A 15,929-nucleotide genomic window follows, 5' to 3' on the forward strand; every position below is an offset into this window, starting at 1 on the left:
TTTGAGGTGCAGGGTCACAAATGGCGAAGGAGTAGCATTTTGTAGCCAATGTACAATATAGGTAAAAAAATCAAGGTCAAAGGTCAAAGAAGTCAAAGGTCAAAATTCTGTGTAAAAGTTTTGAAGCCCTCACCTAGTGCCATCACATAAAGGAAACGGAATCGAAATCGGGTTAGAAATGGCGAAGGAGTAGCATTTGGTAGCAAAATGTACAATACAGGTCAAAAATCAAGGTCAAAGGTCAAAGAAGTCAAAGGTCAAAATTCTGTGTAGAAGTTTTGAAGCCCTCACCTAGTGCCATCACTTAAAGCAAACGGAATTGAAATCGAGTTACAAATGGCGAAGGAGTAGCATTTTGTAGCAAAATGTACAATATAGGTCAAAAATTAAGGTCAAAGGTCAAAGAAGTCAAAGGTCAAAATTCTGTGTAGAAGTTTTGAAGCCCTCACCTAGTGCCATCATATAAAGCGAACGGAATCAAAATTGGGTTAGAAATGGCGAAGGAGTAGCATTTTGAAGCAAAATGTACAATATAGGTCAAAGGTCAAGGTCAAAGGTCACAACTGAAATTCTGTATAGAAGTTTCAAAGCTCCCATGTAGTACTATCATATAAAGCAAACAGAATCAAAATCGGGTTAGAAATGGCGAAGGAGTAGCATTTTGAACATTTTGATCACACACGGACGCACGGACGGACAGACGGACAGACGGACACACGGACACACACACGTACGGAGCCCGTTTCATAGTCCCCTGCTCGAACTCGTTCGGCGGGGACAAAAATAGTCACTCAAGTATGCACCAGATAGCACCATTAAGAGCTAAGAATTGAAAAAGGTCCCTACCGCTGGAGGGGGGACTCCACCCTTCCCCCTGCTTGGTCGCTACGCTCCCTCGCTCGCGCGTCGCGTGAGCGTCGAGACGTCCAGTCATGAGAGTCTTACTCATAAAATTTTTTGAACTTGGCATCTCTGCATCTACCATCCAAGTTTGGTCACAAATGAAGTTATGGATCAAAAGTTATGACCAATAATAGAAACGCACCATAAAAACTTAACATTGGGCTCTAAAGTTCATTGACATCTGCCTGTGAGCTTGGCCTCGAGGTGACCTTCATATAAGGCATGGACCTAATACACAAGGACATTCATCGTATCGGCAATTAATTCATGCACCCGTACATCTCAAAAGCGCCACAAAGACATTTTTAGCATGCTTCACTGCTTTGATCCCATGATCGTCACCGCCAGCAAGCCGGGGGAAGAACAAGACGGAGATTCGAGAAATCTAAAACTATATGCGCAGAAGAAAATAACTTACAAAAATCAAGTAAAGTGAATGTGCAGTTGCGGTGCATGTTAGGAAATCATACCTCAAGCAATTTCGCTTGGGAGAGGTAGGCAGTTTTTAAAAGGAAGCTAACATTTTGGCAGAAAGATTGTCATTTGTGATCTCAATATTTTACTTTTCTCCAGCTTATTCCAGAGCAAAAAGGGATGGTGATGGTAGAGAACAGATATACACGGTGTATCTTGCCATTGGGCAAGGTCTTATGCGTGTGCAAAAATGTGCAAATCAGCAATTACCCATCTTTTGGCACAAAATTTGTCATGATCTCAGGTTTGCTGCTCCTCATTATCTGTATTTAGTCAAAGACATTTCTGTCTGAAAAAGGCACATCAGCGAAACAAGACTGAAATGAGGGAAACGATCCTTTTGTTAGTGACGATACATGATTGCACAATCGTTATTGTCAAGACACCTGAATGTACTCATTAAGATGCACATAATCAGGTGTCGGTGACGATCATTACATCAAAGAAAGACTGTTGTGAACAGTCCATCTATGTACATGTATATTAGGTCCATGTATTGAAAGGTAAAATGTGAAACTTTGTAATGACCCCCTCTTCCCTCATAGTTTGATCGCAATTGAAGCCCAGAGTAAAGAGTTTTTGAAGTTTTTGTAGCATTATGGACAGACGACGGACGGAAGGATGGACGGACGACGGACGGACGACGGACGGACAGACGCCACAGGCGATCCCTTAGTCTCCCCTCACCTCCTGTGGGCTCGACAAAAAAAAACCTCACAAAATATACAGTGTGTGTGAAGTACATCACCTCGAACGTCTTTTTCCATTCCTTTAGTTTCTCGTCATGGTTTTCTGTAAGCGATTCCACGTAACCGGTTGCGGCAGCTATGCTCAAGCAGATGCCGCTGTGATTCAGCATACGGAACACCTTGGTCGATACGCCTTGCCGCCACAGCTCAAAGCCCATACACGTCTGCACAAACTTGAAAATGCGAGGACGATTCGTGAACAGACCAATGGCCACCATCTGCCCCAGTCGGCGATTAAAATGGGCCTGAGCCTCTTCATCAGTCATATTCCTTGGTAGAAAAAAAAATACAAAGGATTTAATAATGATAATGATGACAATAATAATAATAACTAGAAATGTCGCTACAGCGACTGGTTATACCCCCGCCAAACAACATTTCATAAGCTTTGGTCAAAACAACATTTCATAAGCTTTGGTCAAAAAACTGAGGAAGTAGTTAAATCCGCAAGATCTTTCCCTGATCTTCTGCCATTAATATGCCGTTACCATGGCAACGTACTTTCGGGTACTGTCGAAAAATGCGTCTTGCACATCTACAACCAAAGGCACACATCTGTACCAAGTTTCATGGAAATTGGGCAAAAACTGAGGAAGTAGTTTGCAACACAAAATTTTCCATCATTTTGGCTCATAATATGTGAGCTGTTACCATGGCAACATACTTTTTGTCACTGTCAAGAAATGTGTCATGCTGACCTATATCCTAAGACAAACATTCAATATGAATTCCATGAGAATTGTAAGAACACTGATGAAGCAGTTTTGCCATGAAGCATTTTGCCCTATATTTTACCAATAACATGCCGTTACCATGGCAACGCACTTTTTGCCACTGCGGAAATATGTGTCTTGCACATTAACATATTCAGATGAACATCTGTACCTAATTTCATAAAAATTGATCAAAAACTGTGGGAGGAGTTCACGACGCAAGATTTGTACCCATTTTTGCCCATAATATGCCATTACCATGGCAACGTATTTTTGGGTACTGTCAAAAAATACGTCTTGCACATCTACAACCCAAGGCACACATCTGTGCCAAGTTTTATGGGAATCGGTTAAAAACTGAGGAAGTAGTTCGCGACGCAAGATTTGCAACGGACCGACCGCCCGACCGCCCGACCGACCGCCCGACCACTGTCCGCTGATTCCTATATACCCTCTTCAAACTTCGTTTGGCGGGGGTATAATAATAATAATAATAATAATAATAATAATAATAATAATAATAATAATAATAGACATTTATAGAATGCCTTTTCCACTGGATACAAAGCCGCTATATATATCACCCATCCGTACGAGTACTCAGTGAGCCAATCAGAAGGCGATGTGGTTGCTATAGGCGGAGCTTAACATCGATTGGCACCATTGTACGGATGGGTGATTCTCCCCTTGCATCGCCACTTGGACATTGTCTTTGAGAAAGAGTTGAATCTTCAAAGCCTGTTTTCTCGCAATTTTGTCAGGCTAGCAACTTAAAAAGTGCATTTTATTTCATCTCTTTCTATGCCCACTTATGGTGCCTAAGAATACAAGTATTAACATCAATGCAAAGCTTAGGAAATTGGCAATGTAATTCAGTGAAAAAATGAATTTACAAAATTCCTGACTTTTGCCTGATTAAGCTCCGCCTCTAGCAACCACATCGCCTTCTGATTGGCTCACTGAGAGAGTCAAATTTCCCGGGCACCTTCCTCGGAGCTCAGCGTATGGAGCCGGAAAACAATGTGTTTCGCTAAGGTTTGTTTAACAGCACGTCTTTCAAGATGGCGAATACGATAATTGCATGTATACTGTACATGTACATGTGTATGGTGCACGCATTACAGTGATGCCATCCAGACGCCATGACTGTGTGCATGTAACAGGAGCAGTGGCAAATCCAGACATTTACAAGTCGCGTATTCATTGTGGTTGATTAGTCTTAATCATTGGCGACCCTTTTGAGGGCAGAAAATTGCTAGTGCTGGCAAGGGTCATGCTTCCTGTTTGTTTTGCTTTTACAAGACATGCATTATATATGTTGCTTTGTTCGGTGGTGCAAATTGAATTATGTAAAACAAACAAAACAAACAAACAAACACGACTTTTTAGTTTGGTGCTATCTTGACGTGTATTATTTGAATATACAGTAATTGGTCACATGTGACTGCTCCTTTCCTCTCATCTACCTTCTGTCATAATTTTTACTACATGTACAAGTAGACAAATTTGAGAATATTTAGTTTTCTTTTCACACGAGTATGTCATGCTACATGATTTTTGTTTCCCTTCCAATGTCAAACATTGCGGTAGAATAGCTTGGATAGAAAGCCAAATGAACAGCACGCACTACAGCGCGAGCGTATATAAACCACTATAGCAAGAACAATGGAGCATGTAATCGTGCACGTGTGGACAAAGCATTCCCCAAACGCCGCAATTGGTGTCTCCGAAAGCCGAATTATGGAAATGTATGCGACCCACCAGCCAATCGCATGCAAAACCCTGTGACGTAGCAACACTAGGGATATTGGTGCGGCGTTCGAAAGAAGCTCGAAACGGACGGGTGGGATCCAACATAGGGTGCTCAAAATTCCATTTTCGATAGGAAAAACTTAGTCTTATGCAATGAAATTTAGTGTATGTAGATGTAGAAACATATCAAAGATTCGATTTCCGAAAAAAACCTAAATCGACAAAAATAATGGTCTAAATCTTTGTACATTCAAAGCCCATGTCATTTTCATGAAACTTGACCAAATTGTAGAAGGCTTACTAATTCCAGAAAAACGATAAAAAAGTGTGTGTGTGTGTGTGGGGGGGGGGGGGGGGTGTCATGTGCTTGTTTTTGTGCTGGCAGCACCCCCATATGATAGAAATCATCCTAGGACCACAAAATATGGTATAAACCTATCATGGATGCCCTGATATTACGTAGGGTTCATGAATGTCATGCTGTACATTCAAACCCATGTCATTTTTACGAAATCAAATTGTAGAAGAAGGGTTACTTAATGCAGAACAATTGTAACTAGAAATGTCGCTATAGCGACTGGTATGCCTCCACCATTAGGCATGATTCTCCTAATAGGTCCAGAGTACAAGTGGACAATGTGTGACTACATTTTCACAAAATTGGCAAAATATTAAAATGACAAGTTTGTCACAAATGTGTTGGATATTCACCTTCCTTGACCTAGGTTTAAATAATTGGATGAATAGGAGAGCATGTATTTGGGGATTTAAGGACTTTAACTTGACTTTGACCCATTCACAAGTTTATGCATTGAGTAATTTCCAAGGTAGGGATAAAAAGTGCAATTTCTGTAATGAATAGTAAATTGTTACCATTTTCATCTGGCCTTTGACCCTAAGATTCATACGATAATCATTGTCAGGCAGATTATGCATAAATACATCGTAAGTTTCAAGATAACTTGAGCCACTTCTGAGATATGGAGAAAAACTTGGTTCAGCACTTTCACTCGATCTTTGACATTTTGACCTTTGAGGCAAAAAAAAAAAAAAAAAAAAAAAAAAAAAAAACTTTCCAGAGAATCTCTATTAGGTTATACATGCATACACCAAGTTAAAAAAAATAAATAATCCTGCTGGCATTGCATAAACATGAGAGAAAAAGTACAATTTTGAAGTGTTGCCCTTGACCTTTGACCCCTGACCTTTGACCCCATGAACTCTAAATTCTCTAGATAATCACTGCCTGTCAGTACATATACTGTATTATGTTCCATGAAGATACCATGAACAATTTCCAAGGTAAAGAGAAGGTGAAGTTTTAATATTTTTCTTGACCTTTTGACCTTTGACCTCATGACCCTCAAATTTTACCAGAGAAGCTTAATTTGGTAACATACACTAAGTTTCAAGAAAATATCTTCAGGCATTGCATAGATGCGGTGGAAATAGTGAAATGCGTATTTTTGACCTTTGACCTTGAGCATGTACACCCAAAAGTTGATAGGCACAACTTCACTCCCTGATACACACACAAGCCAAGTTTCATTGGGATACCGGTACCTCCAAAGATTTAAAGTTACACTGCCAACAAAATTCATTACGGATGGACGGAAGGACGGAACCGAGGACGGACAACCCGAAAACATAATGCCTCCGGCACCACTTTGTGGCGGAGGCATACAAAATGGGGGTTCATGTGCTCATTTTAGTGCTAGCAGAGACTCCTTGCGACAAGAACCATCGTAAGACCCACAAATCTGGCCAGGAACCAATGCAGGGATATATCCTGCTAGGATGCATGAATCTCATGCGGTTCACTCAAAACACCATTTTTTTTTTTCAAAAAAACCCCCCCTAGAATTATCACTGAAGGTGATTAATACGCCCGCCCCAAGTGTCACTTTAGAGTATGTGGATGTCATGAGGGCAATGACGTTAATACCAAGTTTGTGCACTTGTCGAATGGGAAACAGAATAATTTCAGTTTACTGTACAATTACAGAGTTGACACTGAGTATAAAACTTACAGCAAATGGAAACATGCTTTCCCCCAGCATCAGGCACAGTCTACAATGTATGTGGTGTCTTGCACAATATTTATACATTATCATACAAACAAAACGTGACCACAGTTGCTTGAGTGCTATGGTACCAGTTGGTTCCACAAGGTTTGGGTAAAGAGTGTGGTTACCATGGCAATGCATTGTCTGATACAAACACAAGGGACGTTTTGCATAACTACATTTGAAGAGCATCATACAAACCAAAATTGACCTTCATAGCTTGAATGGTTTATTTTGATACAAAAATGAGTGGTTACCATGGCAACACATTCTAACACATTGGTGTCTTGCAAAACTACACTTCTAGATCATGATACATACTAAATTTGACTTTAATTGCTTGTGTTTGAATGATGGAAAAGTTATTCGATATGCAAGGTTTTCGTAAAGTTGCGGTTACCATGGCAATGGTTTGCTTGACAAACACAAAAATCATGTGTTCCATATATACCTCAGGGCCATAATGCCTACCAAATTTGGTTTCAATTGCTTCAATACCTTCTACTTCTACCGTCAAACAGTGAAAACTGTCTCGCCTCCCCTTGATCATGATAGCGTCGGAAGGAAAACTTTGAAGGCGTTTTCTTGAAACTCTGATTTCCAAAACCACTTGACATGCGTTCATAAATTCATGGATATCTCCGCAACCGAGTACTTTAATGGGATGTGCTATATATAAAAAAAAGCAGAAGAGTAAGGGAATACTGTCATGCCATTTTCAGAAAATTGTCCTCCCCTGCCTTTTGGATCCTTTTTTTTTGTTGTTGTAGCGGGTCACATTTACATATTGTAAGTCATACCTTTTTGCGCCTATCTTGCCTTTCAGTCTCCTCATGTGCTGCTTGATTCGTTCTGTAGATGGCAATATGGCTGACATGCAGCCAAAGGTGATCGGCATGACTTTCTCCGTTTCATCGACGAGTTCATCCCAACGGAAATCTCGAACATTTCCGATTGAAAAGGGCCGACTGTAACCACTTGCTGGTTTCTTGCACTTCATGGCTTTCACCTCAAATAAAACAAGCAGAATTTCAATCAAAAGGCGAAGCGAAAAATCAGCTACATAATCTTACAATTGTATGAACGCCGACCTGGTGGGTCTTGAAAACAAGGCAAGTGCCATAATGTGTCTCGCCCATTCGCGAACAAGAAATTGTACGTGAATGGGATATAACAGATAAAAAAAAGAGATATAACAGATAAAAAGAGTAAAAATTTATGGCAAAAAAGAAACATGCCATAAAAACTTAACATTGAGCCCTTAAAGTTCGTTGACCTCTGCCTGTGACCTTTGACCTTGCGGTGACCATCCACTCCCCAAGAGACATCTATCATCCAAGTTTGGTAACAAACGGACCTATGGATCAAAAGTTATGACCCATAATAGAAACGCGCCATAAAAACTTAACATTGGGCTCTAAAAGTTTGTTGACCCATGCTTGTGACCTTTGACCTTGTGGTGACCATCCACTCCCCAAGGGACATCTACCATCCAAATTTGGTCACAAATGGAGTTATGGATCAAAAGTTATGACCCATAATAGAAACGCACCATAAAAGATTAAAGGACAAGTTCACCTTAACAGACATGTGGGTTGAGTGAATGCAGCAATATTAGTAGAACACATCAGTGAGAGTTTGAGTAACTTCGGACAATCTGTTAAAAGTTATGAATTTTTGAAGTTTCTGCTCAGTCAAGGCTGGATGAAAAGACTACTATAGCTTGTGATGTCACATGAGTACAACAATATAAAGAAAGAATATAGAAAATTCAACATATTTCCATTTTTCTCGCATAACAAAAGGACACTCGACTTCTCTCTTTCAGAAGGCAGGGGGAATAATATTACCCTTAACACACGTCAGTAGCAAGTCGAAGAAATGTGCACATTATTCAAAAAGTTAAGTTTTGTGAAATTCTCGTTTTATTTTCCTTATATAGTTGTACGCATGTGACATCATACACTGTAGTAGTCTTCTCTTCCAGCAGTGATTGCGCAGATATTTGAAATATTTGTAACTTTTGAACGGATTGTCCAATTTTCCACAAACTTTCACTGATGTGTTCTATTAATATTGCTGCATTCTCTCAATCCTTATGTATATGAAGGTGGACTTGTCCTTTAACATTGGGCTCTAATAATTCGTTGACCCCTGCATGTACCTTTGACCTTGTGATGACCATCCACTCCCCAAGGGATATCTACAGTACCATCCAAGTTTGGTCACAAATGGAGTTATGGATCAAAAGTTATGACCCATGATAGAAACGCACCATAAAAACTTAACATAGGGCTCTAAAAGTTTGTTGACCCCTGCCTGTGACCTTTGCATTGTGGTGAACATCCACTCCCCAAGGGTCATCTATCATCCAAGTTTGGTATAACAAACGGACCTATGGATCAAAAGTTATGAGTCATAATAGAAACGCGCCATAAAAACTTAACATTGGGCCCTAAAGTTCATTGACGACTGCCTGTGAGCTTTGACCTTGAGGTGACCTTCATATACATTGTATGGTAAAATGTGAAACTTTGTACGACTCCTCTTCCCTCGAAGTTGGATTGCAATTGAAGCTCAGAGTAAAGAGTTATTGAAGTTTTTGTAGCGTTATGGACAGACGACGGACGGACGGACGAAGGACGGACAGACGCCGCTCGGTGGGCTCGACAAAAATTGGATGACATACATTCATATACAAGAGTACCAACATTGCAACATGTTTAAGCAATTAAAACAATTCAGAACTAACAAGCATTAATGTTTCTCCTCTTTTTATAGAGAAGTGACTAATTTGAAGAAAAAAAAAAGTCATAGTATAAATGAGTTTGCTGTCAATAAATGCAAATCATTTTCATAATTATAAGAGAGTTCCAGAACATGACAAATATGATCTGCCTGTCAGGGTTGTTCTGACTTCAGCTGTTTGGAGAGGAGTGGAAATTGAAAGAAAATGTGTAATAATACCATTGTGGGCATATTGTCATACTGATGACACATGCAAATTCGTACAACTTAGATGAGAATTGGGCTTTTAACTTTTAGCGAGATACTAAGAAAATACTTATGATATAGTACAGAGAATACCATTCTAAGAGGAATTCAAAGTTTATTTGATGAAAATCGGGTTTGAAATGACTGAAACATCCGAAAACAAAGTAAAACAAAGCGATCATAATAAAGTGTGGGTCCCACACTTTATTAGAATCACTCTTTTTGAGATACAGATCTCAGCCATTTCAAAACCAATTTTTATCAAAAAAAGTTGAATTCCTCATAGAATTACACTGTATGTGCTCTTTCATATCATAAGAGGTTTCTCATTATTTCACCACACAATAATAAAGTGTGGGTCCCACACTTTATTAGAATCACTCTTTTTGAGATACAGATCTCAGCCATTTCAAAACCAATTTTTATCAAAAAAAGTTGAATTCCTCATAGAATTACACTGTATGTGCTCTTTCATATCATAAGAGGTTTCTCATTATTTCACCACACAATAGGTCTCAACCAAAACTGTAGGATCGCTTTAAATACCTCCTTCCGGATCATTTCCTGTGCAAAGGCCAAAAACGCCTTCCTTGCCTGTTGAGATTCCTCATATAACTTTTTGAACGCGAGTCGATATTTTGATGCTACAATGTACTCTATGGCTAGATCTTTCATAGTTTTACGTCGGGGCGGGGGCCGATCGTCAACTTCATCGTCCTCTGAGTGTTCATTCGGAAGAGATGATGAGAATGGAATGCTTCTCTCCAGATTGGCGTCTTCTCCATTTTTCAGGAGGCGTGACGGTGTTGTAAGACCTCTGCTCTCTAAAGCGTTTTTGCCACCACCTTTCAAAGAGGAATCAGAGTTTGAAGTGTACACAGGTTTGTTGACAATGATATGCTGTATTCATGGAATATTTTGCAAGTTTTCTTCATCCACAAATTCTGCGAATCATGTGCAATTCATGAAATTAAAGACACAGTAACAAAAATAATGACTCTGATCCAGATATGAATGTGATGCACAAGTATATATTTCTCCATTCAGTACAGTACTCTAGGATCGCGAAATTAAGTACTTGCAAAATCATAGCGAAGTCCTGATTCGTGAAAACTTAGACTTGTGAAAATTTAGACTTGTGAAATATGGCTAATATGGTGTACAGTTATATATTCACCTACAAATCGTCCAGGGTTGATTGAGACAAAAAGTTTTGCTGTATTTTTTTCTCTCTTTGCTGTCTGTAAATAATTCATAGTGGTTCACATGTAAAAATCTGAAATCATCCAGAGGTCTCCTTTGAAATTTCTGGTTTCACAATCTGACCTGTGTCTCAAGTACGAATAAGAGTACCTGGTGTCAATACTTGCTTTCGTCGCCTCGCGGATGGAGTTGTAGTTGAGTCACTTTTGGTATTCTCCTGGGGCGCTTTATCACCATCTTAAATGAAAGAGAGTTCAAGTTAGAGTACTTCAGGAAATTGGGTGGTAATGTGATTGCATTAAAAACAAGACAAACATAAAAGCTGCAAGACTTTCACAGCTTCTTGCCAACATTCATCCATTTTCTGCCTTTGATCATCTCTTTATTCAATAATGTCAAACACATGTATAAAAGGAACTGGTCTCTCATAGCTTTATAGACTAACACATTGCATCAATTTAATTGCAGACAATGTCTGAAATTTCCTTTCTTTGAGGAAAATCAACTCCTTGAGTCATGATGCCAACTTCAAGTAGGGTTGATGGTACAATGGTGCGGTATTCATGAAAACTGGGAAGTGGTTCATTTTCGGCTCGGTATGGTATGAGTTGCTCTAAAGGGATCATAGAATTTTGGTTGAGACCAAACTTCAGGTTTCTCTCATTCCTTGGTGAGATGATGTGAAGCCTCTCGTAAACTATAAAAGAGCATGTAATTTCAAGAGAAATTCAACATTTATTGAAAGAAAATTGGTTTTGAAATGGCTAAGATATCCAAAAAGAGCAATACTAAACTAGAAATGTCGCTATGGCGACTGTATGCCTCCGCCATAATGCATGGTTCTCCTAATAGGTCTATAGTACATGTGGACAATGTGTGATTACATTTTCATAAAATTGGCAAAATATTAAAATGACAAGTTTGTCACAAATGTGTTGAATGTTCACCTTCCTTGACCTAAGTTTAATTGGATGAATAGGAGAGCATGTATTTGGCGATTTAAGAACTTTAGCTTGACTTTGATCCATTCATAAGTTTTATGCACTGAGTAATTTTCAAGGTATGGAGAAAAAGTGCAATTTCTGTATTGAATAGTAAATTGTTGCCATTTTCATGTGGCCTTCGACCCTAAAATTCATATTAAGATAATCACTGACAGGCAGAACATGCATAAATATGTAGTAAGTCTCAAAATATCTTGAATCATTTCCTACATATGGAGGAAACAGTTAGTTCAGCACTTTCACTTTGATCTTTGTCCTTTTGACCTTTGAGGCAAAAAAAAGAAAAAGAAAAAGAAAATGAAAAACTTCCCAGAGAATCTCTATTGGGTTATACATGCATACACCAAGTGTTAAAAAAGATAATCCTGCTGGCATTGCACAAATATGAGGGAAATAGTGTTACATGTTGAAGTGTTGCCCTTGACCTTTGACCCCTGACCGTTGACCCCATGAACCCTAAATTCTCTAGATAATCACTGCCACTCAGTACATGTATATATACTATGTTCCATGAAGATACCTTGAAAAATTTCCAAGGTACAGAGAAAAAGTAAAATTTTAATATTTTTACTTGACCTTTTGACCTTTGACCTCATGACCTGAAACTTTCACCAGAGAATCTTAATTGGGCAATACATGTATAAACTAAGTTTCAAAAAAATATCTTCAGGCAATGCATAGATATGGAGGAAATAGTGAAATTTTCCATATTTGACCTTAACCTTTTGACCTTTGACCTTGAGCATGTGCACCACTGAACTCTATATTGGAATTGATGTTACACGCAGTGCTCGAAGCCACCGGAAGAGCTTTAGTTGGCGCTGCAATTTTAGGACGCCACCTTTAGGTCCAGCCCACTTTACTCTACGCTATTGTTGCGTTGTGCACAAAGACGCTTTGGTTGTGCTGATGGTACGCAGAAGAAGTGCACATTCCTCAGTGGAAAGTTACTTTGGTGTAAATCATGGGGCGCCAAGAATCGCACAGGCTATTTCATTACCAAATGGCTCTTTAGTCGACAAAATGAACATGTCCTAATAAAACAACTGTTTTTTTGACAAAATGAAAATTTCTTCAACGAAATGACTGATTTAAAAATGCAATTTTGTGGACAAAATTACTAATTTCGTAACGAAATAGCCATGTGATTATTGGCACCTTATTGGTGCCCCATAGCAAAGTCCCAAAATGGCTGACACCGGCCAGCACTTCCGGTGGCTTCAAGCTTTTACCCACAGCGCAACACGAGCGTAGTGGCTTTTCGGTGTGTAGTGCGCGCTAAGCGCGCACAGCGCCCCTTCCACTATAGAGTTCAGTGATGTGCACCCAAAAGTTGATAGGCACAACTTCACCCCCTAATACACATACAGTCAAACCTGTCTATAGTGGCCGTTATAGACAGGTGGCCACTATAGACAGGTAATCCAACTTTGTGTGCATTGCTTACATGTACATGTATCATCGTTGTATCCTTACATGTACATGTATGTGTGTACGTATGCACACACCGTGTGTTTCATGCATTTAACCATGCCGATGTATATGAAATTGTTGCACAGTAGTATGTGTATTGTCATGAAGAAAGCCTAACACGAGTGCATTATTATGACTGAATGAGGGATGAATGCAGCGATGGCGATCACTGAACGTTGCCCGCACGACTACAAAGCAGAAAAACATGCTGAATTATTGGCTTGGCTACGGCTCCATTGGGTTTTTGGCCACAATAGACAGGTTAAAATCTACAGCGGGAAACAAAATTTGTGGCCGCTGGCCGTGTTAGACAGGTGGCTGCTATACACAGGGTCTTTAACACGGCTTTTCTTTCGGGGGAATTTTCCAGTGGCCGCTATAGACAGGTGGCTGCTAAGGCAGGTTTGACTGTACATGCCAAATTTCATTAGGATACCTCAGATGTTTTTTTAGTTAATGAAATTATGCTTGCCACAAAATTCATTACGGACAGACGGATGGACGGACAACCCGAAAACATAATGCCTCTGTTACCACTTCGTGGTGGAGGCATAAAAAGAGATGCGACCCACATTTTACTAGGATCACTTTGTTTTTGCTTTGTTTTTGGATGCTTCAGCCATTCCAAAACTGATTTCCATCTAATAAACTTTGAATTCCTCTTAAAATGGTACGCTCTGTACTATTTTGTAAGTGGTTTCTTGGTATCTCACAGAAAGTTAAAAGCCTAATTATTGTCTCTACCAAAACTATAACATCCCTTCTAAGAGAGTGCTGGAACACACCCCTACATTGCCCCCACATTTCCAATGTTTCTAACCTGTGTTTGACGCAGAATTTTGCTTCATCTGTGAGGTCCAACGCTTAACAAGCGGCAAAGTGGATGGTGCCTTTCCACCATCTGTGTACGTGGAAGAAAATTCAAGTTAGAATTGTCATTTTAAGAGAAAAAGGTGGGTGGGGTTCACTTACATGTACATGTATATGACAAGATAAAAATAAAAGCTACAAGATCTTCACAGAATTTCACAAACAGAAGATCATTTTTGGTGCTCTGGGATCGTTGGGATCGCCTATGGAACGTGTGATCGCGCCGAAAATCGGCACACGCGACACCCGCAACGTATACTATCAAAATGTATGGTTGCTTTCTCCGAAAAATTTTCCTTATATTTTATATTAATTAATTATTGTAATTTATGCATAAAATCAGTATTGGGCTCTAAATCACTTATTAATGCTCAAATTAAGCTAATTTCTTTTAAAAAATGTTTCTTTTATCATTCTCCAGACACATAGGAAAAAAAAAATCTGTATCGAAATTAATTTCTTATGTATTTGATTGTTTTTTGAATTTCTTATGTATTTCCTTGTTTTTCGACCTTTTGTTTTTGTTTGTTTTTTGGCCAAAATTTGTCACAGACATTTTTCGAAGCTTTATTATGCTAAAATAAAGTAATTTCGTCCATTCTATGTCAAGATATGAATTTTAATGTGAATTAATTGAAAAAACACAATTTGCATTGGATTTGTACACAAAATCACGCTTTGGAGCAATTTTGGGGTTGACAAATTTTTTTCGAACGGGCGTCGCGTCAAAACGGTACGCGCGGGTGCAACAATTTTGGTCTCAAAAGTTGCGCGATACTTGAAAGAAAAAAGTTAGCTTCATGAAACATCGCGGCGGGAGCTTATCGCGCTGCGAAGATACAAGTATTTCGCTAAATGTCGAGAGGGGGGGGCGGATTCCACCCCCCCTCCAGCCTGATTAGGGTTAATTTAGGTCAAAAAAAAAAATTGGTATCAATTTCAATTTCTTATGTATTTTATTGATTTTATGATTTCGCATGTATTTCTTTGTTCTTTTTACTTTTTGTTTTTTATTGTTTTTTCAATGGGAATCATTGTCAACATTATTTCAATCATAAGAAACATAAAATTAATCGTTTTTAATCACTAAAAGTAGAAATAATGATACAATTACAAATTTCAGAAAGAAACCTGATTTCCATTGGTTTTGTACACAAAATCACATTTTTGAGCAATTTTCAGTCTGACATGCATTTACATAATATTGCGTAACTTCAAAACCGCGTAACCGGACGTCGCAAATTTGTTCTTAAAAGTTGCCCAAGGCTTCGAGGTAAATTGTCATGAATCGCCAAGTGGATGCGTTCTCGCATTGTGGAGATGTCGCGCGAAGTGTCAAGGGGGGGCCATTATGGCCCGCCCACCAGGTAAGTTAGGGTTAAATGAAACCCAAAGTTTGTATCATGAAGAATTTACCCTTCTCCTCTTTCTCCTACTATCATAGCTCATCATTGAATGAATCCCATAAGGATTGGAACAATCATCTCCCAGCATTTCCACTGATTCCCACTGACCAGTTACTAGCCTTCCCCTTTAAATGAAACCCAACATTTGTATCATGAAGAATTTACCCTTCTCCTCTTTCTCCTACTATCATCATGTAGCTCATTACTACTGCACCGGAAAAATCTACATATTCAACAATATTATTTCTATTTCTATCCTTGACATTAATCCTTGTCTCATCAGTGCCCGTAATCTATTCTTTTAAATTCTTTTATTATGCAT

Source organism: Diadema antillarum, unplaced genomic scaffold, assembly GCF_040938485.1.
Source record: "Diadema antillarum isolate AM-2024a unplaced genomic scaffold, OU_Dant_1.0 seq00001565_RagTag, whole genome shotgun sequence".
Classification (NCBI taxonomy): domain Eukaryota; kingdom Metazoa; phylum Echinodermata; class Echinoidea; order Diadematoida; family Diadematidae; genus Diadema; species Diadema antillarum.